Genomic DNA, 9,092 nt, shown 5'->3' on the forward strand with positions numbered 1-9,092 from the left:
GAAAAGGCAAAAATAGCTTTTTGATGAGTGACGACCGTTGCTGGAACGCGCCTAAACTAGTTCGGGTTCCCTGCAATCGATCGCAGACAACAGAACAAAGGGCATGGGAATTGCCTCATGACTACTCGGGTACCGCTGGGGCTGAAAGCCGCGCAGGCGCTGAACAGGGTGAACTGTTGCGATCGGCGGAAACAAGGGCTGAAGTTAAAGAAGTGGTCGCTCCTTTAGAGGATTCGGTGGAGCAACCTTTGCGTCGCAGCACTAGGGTACGCCGACCTGTCGAAAGATTTGGGTTTTCTTTACCTGAACAATAAGTGTTTAGTTCGTGTTATTGTGGTTGTTGCAAATTACTATGTTGTATTTTAAAGCGGGAGGCGATGTTGTATCCTTCTTTATTGTTTTAGTTTCGTTTCTTTCAGTGTACATATCGTCATCGTCATTCAATATGATTTCCTATATAAGTGGATTTACTGTGGCGAATAAAAGGGTTGCATACTGCGCTTGCGTGGTCCAATGTCATGCGGCTGGTCTGAGCCAGACACTACAGGACCGTTACTCATGCAGTGCTCGCTCTACCGCGAGCCAAGAGGCGTATGCTATACGTTCGGCCGCCTAGGCCATCGCGCCGATGTGTGCTCCACTCCCGGTGACGCGATTTGCCGTGGCTAGGATGCCCCTAGTCCCGATGAGCAGCATCAGTGTAGCCCCAAGTGTAAACCAGGTGCCGCTTCCGCACGACACCGTCCTTAGAAGCAAGATGAAGTTCACACTCTCCTGGGCCGACAAGACCCGACGGGGACGTGAGCCCCCAAGAGGTGACGACCTGCCCCGCGATTCGCACCACGCAAACGAGCGCAAGGAGTTGCGACGAGTTCACGAGCAGTTGAGGAAGAACACACGCAGGTTAAGCAAGAAATGAGCAGGTTAGCGGAGGTGGCGGAGAAAAGGAAGCTCGCGCTTTCACCCTACTCGCCGCAACTTGCCTTGGCCCCGGTCGCCATGGGTACGCCCAGACATCCCACGGGTCTCGCGCGCCCAAGCGTTGAGCGGTAGAGAACAAACAGGAAGACGCGACTATAAAATTGCTCTCGGAACTCAAGAATGCCTTCGCCAGTATGCAGGCTAGCTTAGTAGAGGTCCAGGAAGCTGTAGCGCACCCCAAAATAAGCTTAGGTGCACTCAGTGAACACAAACAAATTGCAGGATATCGATGCCAGGAGAGAACACGGCTTTCCTCCATCGCAGGTGGCAGCATAACGTCATGTACTAGCACCACCGACGGAGGGCGCGATTCTCAGGGCCACTAAACCCTCCTCTCAGCCTAGACATGGAAAGTGTGGACGCTAACTTTCGGACGCTAACTAAGAAGCCGCTTCTGGAGCAATATTTACGAACCCTTGCAACTAAGCGAGAAATCATCGTTATTTAGGAAGTTGCAACTAGTACCCCTGTAAAACTCGCGGGTTATCTGGTAGTATCATCACATTCAGGAGGTAGGGCAGTTGCTACCCTCGACAACAAAACGTACAACTGCTTCTCTCGTGATCTCGGTGCAGTTGATGATGGCATCGAGGACGTAATGACCGAAATCATCATGAAGCCAGCCAGGAAGGACTTCAGAAGAATCAGCCTCTTTACGTATACTGCAACCCCAGTTATCGCAGGGCGCGGGTGAACTCTCTCCTCAAGGGGGCCGTCAGCCTGGCCGGTGGGCACCCCCCTGTCGTCGTCGGGGATTTCGACGCCCCACATTGGGTGTGGGGGTACACCCATGACACGCAGGAACGCGAGCTGTGGCAGACTGCGATGGAAGCAGACTTGACACCGCCGATAAGGATTTCCCCTCTAAGAAAGTCAACTCCGCATGCCGGGATACTACCCCAGACCTCTCTGTTGTCAAGAACGTAGGGGTGGTCAAGTGGGTCAACACGGCTCTAGACCTCGGAAGTGTCCACTAAGTCATCGAAGTCGTCCTCGCGATTGCCCGCTATAGGACGAGCAAATTCAAGTTGATCGACTAGGATGTTTTCCGCAAGATCAGAGCCGAGTGCGCACCGACGGCCGAGACAGATCTTGAAGGTTGGTGCAAAGGTATCAGGGATGACGCCGCAACGGCAACCAAGGAGGTCGTCACTGACCTCGACGTTGAGACGATGGATAGCAAGTTGGCGCACCTGCTGGAAGCCAAGCAAGCCCTTTTCACGACATAGAAGGGGCAGAAGCGTAGCAGGAGGCTCCGCAAGAAAATTTACGAGGTTAACAGGCAGATCGAACAGCACTGCAAGAACCTGTGTAAACAACAATGGCAGGAGCTCTAGGAATCCGTCAAGGGTCAGCTAAGATCAGGCAAGAGCTGGGTCTGCTCAAACACCTTCTCGATGAGGGCAACACCAGATCTAGCCAGAGACGATCCCTCGTGCGAGCAATCCACCTAGCTATGGCCTCTACCATGGACTAGTTGATTGTCGACAGGCTCATATACATTTACCTGCCAGTCACGGATAGATCTGCCCCTACCCAGTTCCCCGATTACCCGGGGTTTGCCGTGCCGGAGTTCGACCAGGACATTACTGCGGTCGAGATCCGAGATGTCTTGTTCTCCCTCAACGTCAAATCCGCCCGTGGCCCGGATGGCGTCACTAATAGGATGCTCAAGAGTCTTGATGATGATTCGATAGACTTCCTCACTGAAAGGATTAATGAAATCTGGCGCAGTGGACAGGTCCCCACAATATGGAAGACGGCCTGCAGGGTCCTAATCCCCAAACCCGTTAAAGCACCAGGAATCGACAATCTAAGACCAATTTTTCTAACGTCCTGTGTCGGTATGGTTGCAGATCATGCTTTGCTCAACCGCCTCAAGGTGCACATTGAGACCAATGACATGTATACCCACAATATTGTTACGCGAAGAACGAGTTAATAAGACGGGCAACTATTTACAGGTTATATTTACAACAGCGGTTGCAGCGCTGACCGGTTAGATTCACAGCGCGAGCCCAGTTCGTTCTTCCTCCTCTTTTCTCGAGTGATGGCGCCCACGCGCCTCGTTCAAACAATCAAATATCACACGCGTGTAGCATAATCCCCCGGCGGCAGAAGCGACATCCCGGACTGTCTAAATGTCATCACTGGGAGGGTGATACTGCTTCAGTCGTGTAAGGTGCACGATATCACTGGAATGGGAAGCACGGGCGATCTCGTAGGTGACGGGAGTCGCGGCACGAAGCAGTCGGTATGGGCCTGTGTAACGAGACAGCAGTTTTTCTGACAGGCCAACCTCACGCAACAGAGACCATAGAAGCACCAAAGAACTAGGCGGGAAGTCCACGTCTCGGTGTCACCGGTCGTACAAACGCCTTGGACTCTCTTGGGATTTCAGAAGGCGGTCATTCGCCTGCAGGTTCGCGCAAGACTGCAGAAAGCAGCAAAACAGGCATCTGACTATCTTCACACACAAGGCCTTACCATCTCAACAGAAAAATCTGCGTTAGTCGCTTTTACGCGAAAAGCGATGTCTGGTTATGCAGTATGCATCAATGGCCAGCCTATCTGCTACAAGAAAAATCATCGGTTCTTGGGTGTCATTGTTGACCGGGACCTCTCTTGGAGCCGTCAGCTTGCCCACTTGAAGAAGAGGCTCACATATATTCTTCACGTTTTCAAGTTCATTGCCGGGGAAACATGGGGATCGTCAGTGGGCTCCGTGCTACAGGCATATCGAGCACTTTTTATCGGATTCCTACGGTATAGCTCTCCCGTGCTTGCTAAAACATGCAAGTAAAATCTTCGAGTACTTGAGGGCGTGCAAGCACAGGCACTACGTGTTTGCCTAGGCCTTCCACGGAGCGCCTCAACAGCAGGAACCATTATAATGGCTCAAGACCTTCTCATCATGACTTACATCAGCACCGACACGCTTAGGGCTCATGTTCGTCATGTTTCACGGATGCAATGAAGCTCTCTTGCCTGCCTGGCAGAACGGCGACCACAGCCGTCCTTCTCCAACGAGGTCAGCAAGCATCGTACCTACCTACCATCCGGCGGCTTCACACCCTCAGCACGTTCAACTTCACCTTTGTGGTGTTTAAAACTACCTCAAGTGCGTCTTACGGTTCCAGGGATAAGAAAGAAGACTGACCTACCTACCTTGGCCTTGAAGCAAGCAGCTCTGAATTGTTTGCCCACTTTCTACTTTGACCGAATCCACATATATACGGATGGCTCTTCCACCCAGACCAGCTCCACCGGGGCAGTGGTTATACCATCACGATCACTGAGCATCCGATACAGGATTTCTCACTTAACAACATCGACCGGTTCGCAGCTTGTTGCCCTCCGAGGTGCCGTTGATTATATGAACAGCCAACCGGCTAATCGGTGGGCAATATTCTGCGATTCGAAGGCGGCCTTACAATGTCGTCTGCAATCTCTTCGTCGCAGGTACTATGAACAACACGTGTCGGAGATACGAGAACTGCACCATGACATGATCGTGAAAAGGCACGACGTCATGTTTCAGTGGCTGCCTGGCCATTGCGGTATCTCCGGCAACGACCTCGCTGACGAAGCTGCTAGGAAAGCACACGAAGGAGCAACCCTTGTTTGTATACCTTTATCACAGACTGACACAGCCCAACACTTAAGCAAGCTAGCGCACCGTTTCACATTGGAGAAGTGGCACACACCTAATTTCCCTCAACATCGATTGCATTCTCTCGTCCCCGCAGGGGCGTCTGCGGCAGCAGGCGTTTGGTGTGTTGCGACACCACGTACCCGAGCACACGAGGGTTGGACCCTCCCGCGTGTAGCCGTGCGCGGCTTAGCCGTGTCCGGGGAAAGGGGGATCCTGGGGGTTGAGCCGATGCCGGGTGTTCGGACCTTTAAGGCCCCCGGCGGAGGCAACACGCCTCTTTGGCCTCTGCTTCACGTAGACGGCACCCCCGGACTGACCCACCCGGGGGAAATCGGTAGTCGCCTTTTCCTGTCGCTCTCTTCTCAAACCTTCGTCTTTATCTCTCACTTTACATCTTTCCTGTCTTCTTCTCTCTTCCATTTACTTCCTTTCTCCACGGCGGCAAGGGTTAACCTTGTGTGGATATCCTACCTTGGGTACACCATATTGGGTTATAGTGATGGCGTACGGCTGGCGTCGTGCAGGCTTGTACACAAGCTCTGCCGCGTCCCCTCGTTGGGCTCCGTGGTGGGCGGTCGGCGCTGTTGCCGAATCTTATATATTCTCATGGAAACTCCCTTCCCCAAACTTCCTGATCGCCCTCCGAAACGAGGGCGCACCGAAGATGTTTTTCAGTTTTTCGGACACCAAATCCAGAATTTTCCCCGGTTCCACGTCATTCACTCTGAAAAGCCAAACAAAGCAGTGCGAAACATATCACCATTCCTTGTCTCAAAGTCCTTGACTGATGTTTTTGGACCAGGTTACAAGGTGTCCAGGATGGCAAGCGGTGACCTCCTCTTGGAACTCCGCGACCAGAAGCAATATGAGCAACTACAGAAACTAGTGTCATTCGGGGAGACCCACATAACAGTAACGCCACACCGTACAATGAACACCTCCCGCGGTGTTGTTTCCGATGATGATCTGCTTGAGCTGACTGAGGCGGAGCTCCTGGAGGGCTTCAGTGAGCAAAATGTTATCAATGTTAGACGAATAAAGATAAGGCGAGATGGTAAAGAGTTTCAAACGAAGCACTTAATAATCACCTTTGGTTCAAGTGCCCTGCCCGAGTCAATCGAGGCCGGGTACATCAAGCTCCGCGTTAGGCCGTACGTGCCAAACCCACTGCGTTGTTTCAAATGCCAACGCTTCGGTCACAGCTCGCAGAGCTGCCGAGGCCGCCAAACTTGTGCTAAATGTAGTGCCCAAGAACACACCTCTGAAACATGCGAAAACGCTCCACACTGCGTGAACTGTGATGGCGAGCACGCCGCGTACTCGCGGTCGTGCCCGTCTTGGAAAAAAGAAAAAGAAATAGTTACAATCAAGGTTAAAGAAAATATATCTTTCAAAGAGGCACGCAGGCGGGTTGCATACCTACCTAAGGCTAGCTTTGCCGAAGTGGCGCGTCAGGGGGCAGCGTCACAACGGCCTCCGGCGGCTGTCCGACCCACAAGCCGTGAGTCGGCAGCAACGCCATCTGCCCCCGCGGCGGTTGCAGCTAGCGCTGCTCCGTCAACACAGCACACGGGGCCACCGACCCCGAAGGTGGGCGCAGCCGAGGCTGCCCCAGCCTCCCCGGCCCCTTCCAGCGCTGGCAATGGCCGGCGCAGCCAAATCCCCCAGGGAGCCCCATCGACCTCCGGGCTGGTGGGCGCAGGGGTCTTGCCCTCCAAGGCGGGACTCTCCCTGGTGACTTCTCGCTCGCAAGAGCACGTGTCCGGCGCCTCACAAGAGGCAATGGACACTACACCTATCCCCAAGGCGCACCAAGCGCCTAAGGAGCGGCGAGGCTCACTCGAACGCTCCAGAAAGGGCAGAACTCCCGTTACAGGGCCTCGAAAGGGCTCTGTAATTTAATCTCTGTAATTTCCATAATCTCTACTGTTTCTGTACACACAGCACTTATTGACCTCCAATATGGATACACAAATAATTCAATGGAACGTCAGAGGCCTTCTTAGAAACCTTGATGACGTGCAGGAACTCATCCACAAACACAATCCAAAAGTGCTGTGTCTACAGGAAACACACTTAAAATCTAAACACACAAATTTCCTGGTACAGTATGTTACGTTTCGCAGAGATCGCGATGATGCTCTCGCATCATCGGGCGGTGTTGCCATTGTTATTCAGAAAGGCATAGCGTGTAAACGTTTGCAGCTACAAACGCCCCTTGAGGCAGTGGCGGTTCGTGCTGTTCTCCTCAACAAACTTATCACTGTCTGCTCGCTCTACATACCCCCCCATTACAAATTAACTAAACATGAATTTCTGTCCTTCATAGACGAATTGCCTGAACCTTACGTTGTGCTTGGGGATTTCAATGCGCACAGCAGCCTGTGGGGAGACTCTCGTATCGATGCGCGAGGTCGCCTCGTCGAACAGTTCCTTTTTTCGTCCGGTGCATGTCTGCTGAATAAGAAGACACCCACATATTATTCTGTCGCAAACAGAACATTTTCTTCAATTGACCTCAGCCTAGTTTCCCCTTGTATGCTGTCTGAACTCGAATGGGAGGTCACCAAAAATCCGTACGGAAGCGACCACTTCCCCATACTGCTAAAAACACATAAAGAAAAAGAATGTCTACCACAGGCTCCTAGGTGGAGGATCGATACAGCCGACTGGGAGAAGTTCCGAAACTTAACTAATATCTCATGGAATGACATGTCTTGTTTAGGAATTGATGCTGCTGTGCAGTATCTCACAGGCTTCATTATAGACATGGCATCTAAATGCATATCAGAAGCACATGGCTTGGCATGTAAACGGCGGGTCCCGTGGTGGAACGAAGACTGCAGGATCGCTCGTAAGAAACAAAACAAAGCGTGGGGGTTGCTGCGCGCTTCTCCCACTGCAGAGAATCTAGTCAACTTTAAGCAAGTAAAATCCCAAGGCAGGAGAACCCGCCGACTGGCCAGAAGAGAAAGCTGGCAGAAGTATTTATCGAGCATTAACTCGTTTACAGACGAGGCCAAAGTCTGGAACAGGGTAAATAGAATTAGAGGGCGACAAACATATTCACTCCCCCTTGTAAATACACAAGGCGATACACTGCAAGATCAGGCAGACTCACTTGCGGAGCACTTTCAGAGCGTGTCAAGTTCAAACAATTATTCGCAATCTTTTCTCATATATAAAGAAATAGAAGAACGTAAGCCTTTAACAAGAAAAAGCCGAGAGAATGAGCCTTACAACCGTCCTTTCAGTATTGCCGAATTGAGAGCTGCCTTGAGTGCATGCAACAGCTCCGCACCAGGATCTGATAGAATCATGTACGAAATGCTGAAAAACTTACACAATGACACGCAAGTGACACTACTTACACTTTTCAACACAATCTGGGACGCAGGGTACCTTCCGACCGCATGGAAAGAAGCCATTGTGATCCCTGTTCTAAAACAAGGCAAAGATCCTTCATCAGTGGCAAGCTACCGCCCGATAGCCCTCACAAGTTGCATGTGTAAGGTGTTTGAAAAAATGATAAATCGGCGACTGATCCATTTCCTTGAACAGAACAAAATGCTTGATCCCTATCAGTGTGGCTTCCGAGAAGGGCGCTCCACAACCGACCATCTTGTACGTATTGAAACAAATATCCGGGACGCATTTATACATAAACAGTTCTTCCTCTCGATATTTCTCGATATGGAAAAGGCGTATGACACAACGTGGCGATACGGCATCTTGCGAGACTTATCGGAAATGGGCATTCATGATAATATGCTCAACGTAATAAAAAGCTACTTGTCCAGTCGTACCTTCCGGGTGAAAGTTGGCAATGTGCTGTCACGTCCTTTTACACAAGAAACTGGTGTACCCCAGGGAGGCGTGCTCAGTTGCACACTTTTTATTGTTAAGATGACAACGCTTCGTGCTTCCTTACCCCCGGCCATTTTGTATTCCGTCTATGTGGATGACATTCAAATAGGCTTCAAATCCTGTAACCTCGCAGTATGCGAGAGACAGGTACAGCATGGTTTGAATAAGGTGTCAGGGTGGGCAGAGAAAAATGGTTTTAAAATCAATCCTCAAAAGAGTTCTTGTGTGCTGTTCACAAGGAAGAGAGGCCTGGTCCCGGATCCTTGCTTGGAAATGTGTGGACATCAGATACCTGTAAACAAAGAGCACAAATTTCTAGGTGTTATACTCGACAATAAACTTACTTTCGTCCCACACATTAAACATCTTAAAGAAAAGTGTCTGAAAACAATGAACTTATTGAAACTTCTATCCCAGACTACATGGGGTAGTGATAAGAAGTGTTTAATGAACATATACAAGAGCCTAATTCGGTCTCGATTGGATTATGGTGCCGTTGTGTATAACTCTGCCGCCCCGAGCGCGCTAAAGATGCTAGACCCAGTCCACCATCTGGGAATCCGACTGGCCACTGGCGCTTTCAGAACGA

This window comes from Dermacentor variabilis, unplaced genomic scaffold (assembly GCF_050947875.1).
Source record: "Dermacentor variabilis isolate Ectoservices unplaced genomic scaffold, ASM5094787v1 scaffold_12, whole genome shotgun sequence".
Classification (NCBI taxonomy): Eukaryota; Metazoa; Arthropoda; class Arachnida; order Ixodida; family Ixodidae; genus Dermacentor; species Dermacentor variabilis.